We start from the raw sequence: 9,426 nt of genomic DNA on the forward strand, positions 1-9,426 counted from the left end.
ACTTAAAAAATAAAACTCTCAGGAAAATAGGAATAGAAGGGAGCTTCCTTAACAGAATTAAAATACTTTTAAAAAAGCCTGCAACTTACATCATCCTTAATCATTAAGTAGGGGCTTCCCTGGTGCCTCAGACAGTAAGAATCTGCCTGCAATGTGGGAGACCTAGATTCAATCCCTGGACTGGGAAGATACCCTGGAGAAGGGAATGGCTACCAACTCCAGTATTCTTGCCTGAAGAATTCCATGGACAAAGGAGCCAGTGGGATATAGTCCATGGGATCACAAAGAGTTGGATACAACTGAGCGACTAACACTTAATCATTTAGGAGGTCATCCTTTTCAGTTACTGAATGTTTTCCCTCTAATATGAACATAAGGCAAGGATATATACTCTCACCACTTTAATTCAACATTGTACTAGAGGTTCTAGTCCAAGCAATAAGCAAAATAAATGCATCTGGATTGGAAAGCAAGAAGTAAAGAAAGAGGTCCCACCATTGACAACGATTTTATGAAAATTACAAAAACAGTTTGTTACAATTAATTAGAAAGTGTAGCATGGTTTAATAATATAAAATTAATATATAAAAATTTATATTTGTAACAAAAAATCAGGAATTAAAATAAGAACAGAAATGAGATTAGTATGTTTGGGACTAGAAGTTGAAAGAGGGATTGACTGCAAAAGGACAACAGGGAACTCTTTTGGGAAAATTTAAAGAGATCTATTTTGACTCATGAGAATAAATCATGATGTATGCAGAGTACATCATGAGAAATGCTGGGCTGGATGAAGCACAAGCTGGAATTAAGATTGCCAGGAGAAATATCAATAACCTCAGATACGCAGATGACACCACCATCACGGCAGAAAGCAAAGAAGAACTAAAGGGCCTCTTGATTAAAGTGAAAGAAGAGAGTGAAAAAGTTGACTTAAAGTTCAACATTCAGAAAACTATGATCATGGCATCTGGTCCTATCACTTCATGGCAAATAGATGGGAAATAGTGGACACAGTGAGAGACTTTATTTTGGGGGGCTCCAGAATCACTGCAGATGGTGACTGCAGCCATGAAATTAAAAGATACTTACTCCTTGGAAGAAAAGTTATGACCAGCCTAGACAGCATATTAAAAAGCAGAGACATTACTTTGCCAACAAAGGTCCATCTAGTCAAGGCTATGGTTTTTCCAGTAGTCATGTATGGATGTGAGAGTTGGACTGTAAAGAAAGCTGAGCACCAAAGAATTGATGTTTTTGAACTGTGGTGTCAAAGGAACTGTGGTGTCAAGGGACTCCTGAGAGTCCCTCAGACTGCAAGAAGATCCAACCGGTCCATCCTAAGGGAAATCAGTCCTGAATATTCATTGGAAGGACTGATGTTGAAGCTGAAACTCCAATACTTTGGCCACCTGATGGGAAGGGCTGACTCATTTGAAAAGACCCTGATGCTGGGAAAGATTGAAGGCGGGAGTAGAAGGGGATGACAGAGGATGAGATGGTTGGATGGCATCACTGATTCAATGGACATGAGTTTGAGTAAACTCTGGGAGTTGGTGATGGACAGGGAGGCCTGGAGTGCTGCAGTCCATGGGGTCGCAAATAGTCAGACACAACTGAGCAACTGAACTGAACTGATTTTGACTCTATGTAAAATTATACTTTGATAAAGCTAACTTCAAAAATTTGGAGACAGGAAAGAAAAGAATCTATGAATCCATGTTGATAAGTAAAATAAATAAATGATGAATAAGTAGTAAGGGGGGTTTGTTTCTTAAAATAGAGTGGAAGGAATAATGATGGTAGAACATCCAACATTTTGAAACTATCAACTTAGTAACTGATTCACAAAAGATGGTCAATATGTCCTAAACTAGTAAGTAAATGACCAAATTTTAAGAAATTACAAACTTTGACAAAAGCTCTACAAAGTATTTACTAATTTAAAAGGAAAAACTATTAATTTATTGATAGAGAAATCTAGCAGATAAAATCTTAAGTAAGTATTAAAGTTAATGTTATCAATAATGAAACAAACTAAAATCATGTATCTACTGATAATGGTACACCAAGGTAGACTTGAGAACTGACTGCAACTTTGAAGGTGTTCTTCACACACATAACCTCAATTGGCAACATCTGGGGAAGTCTTGGAGAATTAAGGTGTCTGCTCAAATCATTGACTGACCACTAAATTATGTAGACAGAACAGCCCCCAAAAAGAAACATGAAAAGAAAATGGCCAGATACATTCAGTTTCAGAAGATATTCTGTGGTTTAAGTCCAGGCAAGTTACCAAAATAAACAACAGAAACCCACAATACAATGAGCCTTAGAAAAATAGAATACACAGCTGCTACAGTTTTATCTAAAATTCACAGTTATCTGCCCTATTAACCACAACACATCAGTCTCAAAATTCACACAATCATGACAAGACATGTTAAGAAACAGAAGAGTGTGACCCATATTCAGCGGGTGGGGGAGGGGGATGCAGTCAACAGAAATTGACTCTTAAGAACCCAGATGAAATAACCAAATGGAAATTCTAGATTTGAAAAGTACAATAACTGAAATAAAAAATTCACTAGGTAGATTCAACAGCAGATTTGAAATAGCAAAAGTGAAAGATTTTTAAAAAAGTAATAGTCTCAAAGATCTGTAGAACAATTTCAAGAATATATGTATTGGGAGTCATAAAAGGAGGAGTGATAGGGAGACAAGACATTATATTAAAAATATAATGGCTATACACTTCCCATTTTAATGAAAAACATTTATTTCCTGACCCAATGAACACTAAGAAGCTCAATGAACACAGGCAGATATACAAATAAAACACAACTAGACACATCATGGCGGAGAAGGCAATGGCACCCCACTCCGGTACTCTAGCCTGGACAATCCCGTGGACGGAGGAGCCTGGTACGCTGCAGTCCATGGGGTCGCGAAGAGTCGGACACGACTGAGCGACTTCACTTTCACTTTTCACTTTCATGCACTGGAGAAGGAAATGGCAACCCACTCCACTGTTCTTGCCTGGAGAATCCCAGGGACGGGCGAGCCTGGTGGGCTGCCGTCTATGGGGTCGCACAGAGTCGGAAACGACTGAAGCAACTTAGCAGCAGCAGACACATCATGGAGAAGGCAATGGCACCCCACTCCAGTACTCTTGCCTGGAAATCCCGTGGACAGAGGAGCCTGGTAGGATACAGTCTATGGGATCGCTGAGAGTCGGACGTGACTGAGCGACTTCACTTTCACTTTTCCCTTTCATGCACTGGAGAAGGAAATGGCAACCCGCTCGAGTATTCTTGCCTGGAGAATCCCAGGGACGGCGGAGCCTGGTGGGCTGCCATCTAGGGGGTCGCACAGAGTCGGACACGACTGACGCGACTTAGCAGCAGCAGCAGCAGCAGACACGTCATATTCAGATTCCTGAAATCCAAAAAAAAAAAGTCTTGAATGCAGCAAGAGAAAAGCAACTCATAAAAAGGGACTATAATATGATTAATACTTAACTTCTCATAAGAAACAATAGAGGCCACAAGAAAAGAAATGACATACTCAAAAGTGCTGAAAGAAAAAAGATGCCACCAAGTAGCCTACTAAAATTAGCCTTAAAGCAAAATATATTTCTAGATTTAACAAAAATTAATAGTATTTATTGCTAGGAGACCGAAAACAAAAGGGAAGTTCTTTAGGTTGAAGGAAATGACCCCAGACAGTAATTCAGATCCACAGGAAAAAAATGGAGGTCACCAGAAATATGTAAGTAAATAAAAACTATATACACGTATGTATAATGTTTTCCTTCCTTAACTTCTTTAAAGTTAGAGATTGTTTAAAATCTTAATTCTAACACAGTCTTAGATTTACAATATATATATGAAGGTTTTATATATATATGTCAACACAAAAAAATAAAGAGAAATGACATAGACCTTTACTAATATGCTACATTTTAATTATGTCAGTGCTAACTTTAAGTGAATTGTGAAAGCTAAAAATGAATATTTTAACTATTCAGCTAACCACAACAGCTAACCAGCAGCTAAGCTAACCATAACACAAAATCCCAAATAATACAGCAAAAATAATGAACAGGGGGATTTAAATGGTATCAAAAAGTTTTTGCTTAACATAAAAGAAATTGAGCAATAGAAGAACAAAAGGAAGTGAGATATTAATAAAACAATAGCAAAAAGGCAGATATAAATCCAACTATATCAATACTTACATTAAATATGAATTAGATGAACACTCTACTCTAAATTTAACACTTAGATAAAATGGATAAATTCCTAGAAAGTCACAAAGTACTAAAAACTGACTTGAGAACTAATAGAAAATCTGGATATACCTATGCAAAATAATTAAATAGCAATTAAAAATGAGGTAAGAGGGGGAATGCAGGGAAGGAGTTTATGAAGCTCTGTATTAGTTGAATCTTTTATAGTAAGAATAGAGTTCCGGATTATCTGTGTGATAATAGAAACGTCAGTTTCTATTGAGTTATTTAGAGTTCAGTTTAACAATTAAACTCATAGGACACATCAGACTTCACCCAGCACCAGTGATTATTTAGTTTTAAGAAAACAAACAGGAAATAACCCAGCATACAACAAAGCTGTGGTCTTGGACCCCCAATCACAGCTTGCAATGTGCCAGCCATGCTGTTTACAGAACACACATGGTCATAGAAATGAAGCTGAAAATACACAGCTCCAACAGCTCAGGGAATCATCAGCTCTGGGGACCTGTAAGCTTTTAGTCCTCGTCTCTTTGTTCTCATGTGTATGGCATTAGCCCCACGTCTCTGCAGCTTCATCTCAAATACCAGTTATTCATCACTCATTCTCAGTGATGAGGTATGGTTTGGTCCTCTAGTCCTTGTCCAGATCCTCTTTAAGCATAGAACTGCTCAAGTCCTCTTTCTACAACTTCTTTCAGTTAAGGAAGGAAGGAAGACTGAACATGGATCAAGTCTTCAGTCATAAGACTGAACAACCCTATATGAGAGACAGAATAAGAGACTCAGATGCATAGAACAGTCTTATGGACTCTGAGGGAGAAGGTGAGGGTGGGACGTTCTGGGAGAATAGCACTGAAACATGTATATTATCATATGTGAAACAGAACACCATTCCAGGTTCGATGCATGAGACAAATGCTCAGGGCCGGGGCAATGGGATGACCCAGAGGGATGGGATGGGGAGGGAGGTGGGAGGGGGGTTCAGGATGGGGAACACATGTAAACCCATGGCTGATTCATGTCAATGTATGGCAAAAACCACAATATTGTAAAGTAATTAGCCCCCAACTAAAATAAATAAATTTATTAAAAAAAAAAAAAAAGACTGAACAAAAGTCAAAGAAACAACTGTTAGCTCCTTTTAAAAGGTCTGGACAGATATCACTCAAAAGATTAATAACATATATGTGTTAAGATTACAGGCATTTTTTTTCTTTCTTATTTAAACTTTCACCTCTTTTGTAATTTTACAACAAGCACCAATTAATTCAGAAAAATGAAGCTATTTTCCAAAAAAATTTTTAAGGAATATGTATACTTATGGCTGATGCATGTTGATATATGGCAGAAAGCAACATAAAATTGTAAAGCAACTAGCCTTCAATTAAAAATAAATTTTAAAAAATTTATAAGCAATCAAGGGTTTGCTCAGTTGAGGAAATGAATAGTTGGTACAGATGGCAAATATTCTCACACTTGCCAATGTTGGAGTGACCGTGAATGTCAGTGCTGTGTGGCATCCTTAAAAATTACATTTTAATTTTAACTAATTATTTTTAAAAAAATTCAAGCTTCCAAACAAACTTTAAAGCTGGAGAAAGGAACCTATTTTGAGTATATCTAATTTCTATTTTTGTAGCAGTTTGGGTTTTCAGGAAGGTGGCTCTGAGATAGACAGGTTTACCAGAAGTGCACTAGGCATCCAGTGAATCTGGAGAAGACAAGAGACTAAATAAAGCAGGGCAAAGGAAAAGGTCAAGGGGCAATACAGCCTCAAGCTTCAGGATCCCCAGCTCTGAAGATGATAGGATGACCTTTCAGAGCTGTTCTGAGAATGGAGAGGGCTGGGAGGGGTAAGCGAAGGGAAAGCGGAGGGCTGGGGCCATGACAAGCCTGTGTTGATGAAGATGGCCTTGAAGGGGTATATCCTTGCTAAGGTGACTCTTCACATGCAGAGATACCGGAAGGGAGCTGATAGCTTGAGGCCTTTTTTTCCTTCCAGCAAACCTCCCAGAAGCTGGGTAATCAGTCCTTAATTCCTGAGCAGGAAGCTGGGCAGTCCATTATAATGTTCACCACAATTTGAAAATGACAAATGAGTTAAGCTGAGTTTGTCTGGTAACACATCTGTGCAGCAGACATTATTAGTTGCCCGGTGAAGATCCAGCTTCTCCTTGTGTCTAATCTGTTTGAAGCAGGATATGCTTAAGTCAGGTGACATAAGAGTGGTGTCTAAATCAATTATGAGAATCCTGTTCCCTGCTTCCCGGAGCCTCCCCCTACCCTCGCAGCCTCCGCAGCGGTTGCCTGTGGTCAGGGGGCCTGATGGTAATAAGATAATGAGACTCAGGGAAATGTCCACAATAGGAATTTTGAAAAATATTTTGTTTTCTTTATTAAAAAGGAACAGATGAAGCTAGCATCCTCTTACCTCTTCCTAATTCCTTCTTCCTTTTCTTGTACACAGCTGTGGTACTTACAGCTACAGGAGTTATTTTACAACTGAGAGGAAAAGAAAGGTCAAGAGAATTTTTGAGTTTGTTCTGACATTCATGAGGCATTCAATAAAGCCACAAACCCATCTCTTTGTTTCTTACTCTTTGAAGAAAATAACCCCTAATTACTTCAGTAGCTAAAACTGGATATTTTGCCACTGACAGCAAAGCATAACCCAAACTGACCCAAGTTATATGCTAGGATGATGACTCTTGAAAATATATAGTTAATATACATGTGTGCATGTTTATCAAATTATGATATATTTTCAATAAGTTGGAAAACACCAAATACTGTATCATCCTCTGAGACTTCATACTGCATATTAGCATGGATGATATTAATTATATGCATTAAGTATTCTGCCAGGGATAAACCTACTTCAACAAAGTTTCTGCTACTTAAAAATATTTGACCAAAAAGTACCTTTTGAAACTTCACCTACTACTATGGAATGGGTTGGGAAACATTATTTAGTATGGGTTCTGATCCATCATGATCCATTAACTTGCTCCCTATTTCTAAGGTTATTTTCTGCAGTAGTATTCCTTGGAATATCCAGTTGAAGTTGAATTAATCAAAAACAGTAAAGCATGGTCATATTTTTTCTTATGCTTATGACTAGATTACTTAAGTAAGCAAACTGGCTCAGAAAATCCATATGCTGAACTGTGTTTTAGGATGTGGTCAAAGCCGAAAAGATAAACATGTGTAGCAGCACATTTGCAGGTAACAATTAACTTGCAAACTTTGTTTGCTGGTCACAATTAGCATCCTGTGTCTCTCTACCACGGTTATTTTTATCTGCCTGCAATCAGCCCCCTTTCACTGCTGGGCTGGCTTGCTCATTGACAGTACAGAAAGAGAAGTACAGCTTCCCACGCTGGAGAAGGAGGTTGCCCTCTATTTTGAGACAGAAAGTAATGATTGTTGTGGCCACTTTAACAAAGGTCCGGAGTAACTTCACAGCCAGGCATCTGTATGTGTGTAGTGTACATATATCATGAAGGGCTTTGGTACACTCCCTCCAAAGCCATTCTAATGTGAATGACTGTATACTGGCCTTGCCTTTCTCCTTGACCTGCATCAGCAATGGGTCGTTTTCCCTCAATTGTTGTTTATTCAGGTATTCTTCTGTAGGATGACTCAGAGTGTCTCACAGACATGTCAAACTAAAACTGTCTGAACCTGAACTTCTGATTTCTTATCCATCTTCCATATTTTGAGAACAGCACTATCACCACCGAGAAACGTAAAGCAAATCAGAAACCTATAACTCATCCTTGCTTCCTTGACATGTCTCTTACCCTCACATCTCATCCATTTTTCACATCCCGATTTGAAGGCTATGGACTCATGCACACCTGCATGAGTGCCTCCTGGAGGCCGAGCATCTCCATCTCTTGCCCAGACCACCACAAAATACCTCCCTACTTCTACACTGATGCTTTTATGATCATCTGTTCCCTATACAGCATCTAGAATATTTTAAAAACTAAATCAGGCAAAGTCACTCCTTTGCTTAGTGGGAACTTTCAATTGCTTTACATCGCACTAATGATAAAATTCCAACTTCTTACTATGCCCTCGGCCCCACACAATCTGGACTCCGCAGTGTTCTAATTTCAACACATTTCTTTTGCTCTATAGTCCAGACCACAGCAGGCTTCCCTCATAGCTCAGTCAGTAAAGAATCTGCCTGCCATGCAGGAGACCTGGGTTCGATTCCTTGGTCGGAAATATCCCCTGGAGAAGGAAATGGCAACCCACTCCAGTATTCTTGCCTGGAGAATCCCATGGACACACGGTCCTTGGGGTCACAAGAGTCAGACACAACTTAGCGACTAAACCACCACCACCTCCAGGCCACAGCAAACTACAGCCCATGGGCCAAATTTACCCCATTGCCCGTTCTTGCAAAGTTTTATTGGAACACAGCCACACTCACTCATGAACATCTATGGCTACTTTTGTGTTGTAAAATAGAGTTGAATTTTAACAGACAACACATGTCCTGAAAAGCCTAAAATATTTACTTCCAGACCCTTTAGAGAAAAAATGTGCCTACTCTTTCTCTAGAGTCTCATTAGCTCCCTTCCCCTCCCCTTGATCAAGATAAACTTTTAATTACCTCGAGCCTTGAACTCATCCTCCTTTCTGCTTGGAGAGAGTAAAGTGTTTCTTTACAAAGTTTCTTCCATCTTTTCCTCAATGACTCATCTCAAAACTTAAATATTCAGAAGAGCTTTCCTTTATAACTCTAACTAAAGTAGGGCACCCATCTCCCCAGGTACACTCTACACTATCATATCCTGTTTCCTGCATTACGCATTAAAAGAGAAATTGTCTTGCTCGTGTTTTTTGTTTGCCTACTTTCTTCCACAAGACACTAAGCTCCAGGAAGTCAGGTCCCATGTCTGTCTTCCTCAGAACTGCTTCCCCACTGCCTAGAAAGTGACTGCACTTAGAATGTACTCGGCAAATATTTGTTGATTAAAAAAAGAAAAGTAACTAGTATAGCTACCTTTGCTAAATGGCATTCAGTCATTTAATTTCACATCTAATATAAATTTTCCACAAGAAATACTATGTTTCCTCTCCCCTCAAAACAGCCTAGAATACAAGAGAAGATAACAACAAACACTGTGATTATAGCTGGAGCAGTTGTCTATTTG

At 38.9% G+C, this 9,426-nt stretch overlaps 1 long non-coding RNA gene across 1 annotated transcript; it reads right to left on the minus strand.

Moving 5' to 3' along the window:
• Nucleotides 1-2,761: 2,761 nt before the first annotated feature.
• On the minus strand, nt 2,762-9,058 carry LOC145539018 (uncharacterized). The gene is made up of 3 exons (XR_014077508.1): nt 8,883-9,058; nt 6,687-6,757; nt 2,762-3,438 (listed from the first exon to the last, which is right to left on the minus strand). It is a non-coding gene; the product is annotated as an uncharacterized LOC145539018 (long non-coding RNA).
• Nucleotides 9,059-9,426: the final 368 nt, after the last annotated feature.

This window comes from Giraffa tippelskirchi, chromosome 2 (genome assembly GCF_054371585.1).
Source record: "Giraffa tippelskirchi isolate mGirTip1 chromosome 2, T2T-mGirTip1v1.2.pri, whole genome shotgun sequence".
Classification (NCBI taxonomy): domain Eukaryota; kingdom Metazoa; phylum Chordata; class Mammalia; order Artiodactyla; family Giraffidae; genus Giraffa; species Giraffa tippelskirchi.